Source organism: Penaeus chinensis, chromosome 29 (assembly GCF_019202785.1).
Source record: "Penaeus chinensis breed Huanghai No. 1 chromosome 29, ASM1920278v2, whole genome shotgun sequence".
Classification (NCBI taxonomy): Eukaryota; Metazoa; Arthropoda; class Malacostraca; order Decapoda; family Penaeidae; genus Penaeus; species Penaeus chinensis.
Genome location: NC_061847.1, coordinates 6,547,025 through 6,552,024, shown reverse-complemented (window position 1 = coordinate 6,552,024; position 5,000 = coordinate 6,547,025).

Genomic DNA, 5,000 nt, shown 5'->3' with positions numbered 1-5,000 from the left:
AGCATGTCAAAGATGGGGATTTAGGCGCGTATGTATATTTGCTATTACATTTATACTAAAGCTATTACTGTCACTGATTTAAAAAGATAATTAAAATGTATTACAGTGGTTCCAATATACGTCGTCTTTTCCACAAATTTCAGTATAATTCCCACAAACGCTTGTCATGCTAATTAATGACCCAGGATTCCGCTATGTTTCCCAATTTTTCCCTTTCTTTCGCCTCAAGCTTTACCCTTCGAGGGATATGACTACCTCTTCTTTTCTTTTTTCCTTATCCTAACGTGGAAGCGCTGGGCTCATCAGCCCCGTACCCAGCCCATGCAACGAGTAGCAGAGACCATTGAATCTTAGCTAGACAGTTAATTCCCACGCAGACGTCACTGCCAGTGAGGGTCGTGAGGCTAGGACTGAATTGACCGTAAACCATAGCACCTACCTACTTTAACAAGTGGTCTGGGCCGTAAAGAATTGTAAGACATGCTCAAACAACTGCCGTCTCCATATCAACTTTTATGAGACAGTTGTCATCTTTGGGGCCAAGTCTAGTGCAGTTCCCGAGGAAAAATCTTGGACTCGCATATCATGAAAAGAGATACTGCGAAGCTAGAAAGTTCCTCCAAAACTGTTCGTCCAGTGTCGAATTAAATTTCATGTAGCAAATCATGGGAAACTTAATATTCAAAGTGACCATTATCCAATATTTGAAGTCGTGCCAAATAGTTCGAGACTGTACAATAAGCCCTTGACCACCAGACATCGGGGCCCACCCAACTACTGCTCCACTTCATCTAAAAGTATTGAAAAAAATGAGCAGACCTCCAGTGCCATGGAGCTCCAACAAGTTATCAGAGCCAGGAATCTTCATCAAGTCAACCCTTTTAAGATGGCAGAGCCAAGTCTAGGCTAGTCCTAAAGAAGACCATACTTCACGGAGATAGCACATGCCTTCTATTACCCCTACACGCACACGTCATTCAAACTTCAATGTGGGGTAAGTAAGTTCCCAATACGTGCCACAAAGGGACACCAGGTAAGGGCGCACCACATCCACGAATACAAAAATCCTCAAGGATCTTATGTAGGTCCAGGTGGTCATGGGCCAGAGAATAGAATCCATTATAAGGAGGGAAAAAATACATCTACATTTCTCTTCAGACTACCATCCAGATGCCAAAGTCACAAACTCCCCTGAGAAAGATGGCAGCAGGTTTGAGTGCAAGCTATAGTTTTCCCATGTCATCGGAGACTTTATTTTAGAATTACTCGTTGGCAAAGTGAAAATAGTTGCATTCCCATTTCCACGGCGTGATGAACAAGTGCTTGATTATTGCATTTTGTGAGGGATCATTCTTTAATAGTTTCAACTGAAGATTAAGTCGTACAAAACGACGTCATCACATTTTTTCGGCTAGAGAACGAGTGACTGGTGGAGAAGGAAATTACAGGAAATTGTGGTAAGGAGAGAGAGAGAGAGAGAGAGAGAGAGAGAGAGAGAGAGAGAGAGAGAGAGAGAGAGAGAGAGAGAGAGAGAGAGAGAGAGAGAGAGAGAGAGAGATTTGATTTGATAACACTTATTTACAGAACAGTGCAAAAAGCTAGGGTAAGATACCAAAGCATCTATCCAAATTGGCTTTGCTTCTATTTTTGTATTACTGTATGAAACTATCATCTGGCTGGTAAAACACCGTTTATATCACTAATCATGTCAAAGACAAGACCAGTGTCTATAATAAAGTTAATATAATCAACAAGTGCTAATCTGTGAACAGTACTATTTGATCGATAGGATGCAGTCTTTATGCAACAGAGTAAGTAATGAGGGAGATTGTGCGACTTGGGTGCCTCTCACAGTTTGCAGTTGTGATATGAAACAGGCTTTGCATCCATAACTGCATCCTGTACATATTGCATAGTGTAATGATATCCTATGCGTAGCCTAGTTAATGTAACCTGTTGTCTCCGAGACAGTCCGTGATAGCCTTTATAGGGTTTGTCTAAATTTGATGTCCCAGAAATACTCTCGCAATGCTAGATAGTGCCATGTCCGTCTTTTTTCATCTTTTCAGTGGTCCATACCAGACCCTCATAATCTCTGAGACAGTTGATAACTCGTTTTTTCATTTGATTGAGAGATAGCGGTATTACATAATATGGATCTCTTATGGGAAAGTGCTAACCTGGCTAATTGATCAGCCCTGTCATATAGTGATATTCCTATATGAGAGGGTATCCAGTATAGTGGCACTTGAATACCCCGTTCTGATAGTTTAGAAATTTGATGAAGGATATTCATGGTTACCATGTCTTCTGGATTAAATGTAGTAAGCCTGTGGAGAGCGCCTTGGTTGTCTGTTAAGACAGCCAGGTGTCGCTGCTGTTCACTACCTTTCTTAATGGCATGATATATAGCTACTGACTCGGCATCAGTTGTGCTTGTCCAGTTGGAAATGTACACACTTTCTTCAAGATCTATATCAGGAATTAGCACACCAATCCCTGTTGCTCAATGACGTACAGTGGAGGCCTCACAGTAGATTGCAAGTGGGGGCGTACCATGAGGAGGATGTATAATGCCATCTATATATTTCACGTAGTGAGCTTTTAGTTCCGTGTTTGAAGCCATGGATTTAGACCCTATTAGTTTATTAATATAAGCATGTACATGAGTTCTGTGCCAATGAACAGCAAGTACTGTATCTGGAATATTAATAGCTTCGTTGTTCCATACATTGAAAAACATGGTAGTATGAGAAGTTTTAGTTTTCCATTCTAAGTTGGACTGTATGAGATTGGAGTATCGAGGCCGGGCATGCCTAACTCTATAATTTATCTCATTTGATAGGATATTGGAGATTTGTGGTCTGGGTTGAAGCTGCAGGAGTCTGATGCCAAGTATGGTGTTAGCTTGGATGACACGACTGGGAATAGAGGGGAAGTCTAACTCTTTCCTCATGACGAGAACTTTAGCAGTCACTGGGCATCCAAGTATAATTCTCATGGCCTTATTCTGTAAAACTTCAAGGGGTTTAAGGGCACTCGGTGGCAGCTTACTAAGAACTGGGCTTGCATAGTCTATCATGGACCTAACAAGGGAGATATACATCAACCTTAGGACTCTCAGGGAGGCACCTACATATTTGTTACTTATGTATTGCAACTGGTCTTAAACGCTCAAGGCAACGTTCCTTGGTGCCTTGAACAATATCCTCGGCAAAGCGTGAGTTGTTGGACATGAGGTGGGGAGCAGTCAACATAACACCAAGATATTTGTAGGTGTCAGTTCTTGCAATAGTTTGTCCACCTAACCTTGGAATGTAAGGTAATTTACGAGATCTGGAAATATACTTAGTTTTGATTGGGTTGATTATGAGACCAAGGGAGGCACACTTTTTGCTGAACCTTTGTAGAACATAATCCTCTATCAAATACCTGAATAAGAATGTCATCAGCATAGGATGTGATGCAGCATAGGTTTCCTAACTCATCGTTGAGCTTGCAAAGAGAGTGCATAAGTATATTAAACAGTGTAGGGGACAATACTCCCCCTTGTGGAGTGCCTAATTCCAATTCGCCATAAGCACTTTACATGCCTTGATACCACATTTTTGCTCTTCTCAAAGATAGATAATCCTTTATCCACAGCAGAAGCTTGCCCTTAACTCCTAAAAGAGTTAGTTCATGGAGAATTGCAGTAGGAGAGGCTCTGTCGAATGTTCCCTTAAAATCTATGAAGTGAGATGACTGTGCATTATGTCCATTTAGGAACTGTGCTAGACACATTTGTGTTCCTCTCCCTTTTTGAAAGGCAAATACAGATGGATGGATCACGTCTTTGATCTGGTGGAGTAAACGAGTAAGGATAATTCTTTCACAGGGTTTAAACAGGCAGGGCGTCAGAGAAATTGGTCTATATTCATCAGGCCGTCCTGGTTTTGAAATGGGAATGATGGATTGTTTCCAAGTGGTAGGCAAGATGCCTGCCGTGTAAGTTAAGTTGAAGAGATCAAGAAGAGGATTTCTTCCCTTTACCTGTACTTTTGCAAGAAGTCGGATGATGTCGTAAGTGATTCCATCATCCCCAGGTGCAGTGGATTTGCTAGTCTTAATGGCTGCAAGGAGTTCCTCCCTTGTAGATGGTGCATCAGCCTCATCTAAGAGGTGGCACTGATAGTCAATTTCGTTTTGTGGCTTAATATAAAGGAGCACCCGCGTATGGATAACACTATCAAGAGAAGAATCCTCACACCATTTATTGAGGAGAGATGAGGCTACCCTTTCTGGATGTGGGTGGGTGTTATACTGCATGTATTCCCTTTAATCTTGCTGATTTCCTTCCATACATTACTCATGGTTGTCATGGAGTCAATTGATTCTGCCCAGGCATAACATTTTTCCTCCCGTTTTCGTGTTATTTTCTCTTTGATCTGTTTACTTAAAAACACAAGTTCCCTAGCTAAGTAAGGGTTTTTTCCCCCAAGTGTCGTAGCTGACTTACTGTAGATCGTATGAGCCTCCTATGAAGTTTTATCTCAGGGTCTTTGTTCAGTTGTTGTGCATGTCTACCTCTGGAGGACAAAGATCCGTGCTTGGCAGGGCTTTTGGGCTGTATTTGAGTAATGCTATTGCAACTTGCTGACAGAGAGTTTCATTAAAGTGATCCAGGCTGGTAGGAGGCAATTCTTTCAATTAATTCATGATATTTAGCAAGGTGGTATCGTAGGCGTGGCTGGGGTGGGGTTATACTTAATGCCCAGTGATCGCTAACTAAGAATGGGATGACTTTCGCAGTACTTGGTAGTGTGTGCTGATTGTATAGAGCTATATAGTCCAATTTCCCTCCCAAATAATTCGTTTTTTCGAAGGGGCACAATAAGTGTATGGGGTCAATAGTATTTTGGAGATAGTCATAATAAACTTTACCGTTTTTGCCAATGGTACTTCACTCGGAACCTAGGAGAGGATGGCGAGCTTTAAAATCCCCACACAATAAGACATAA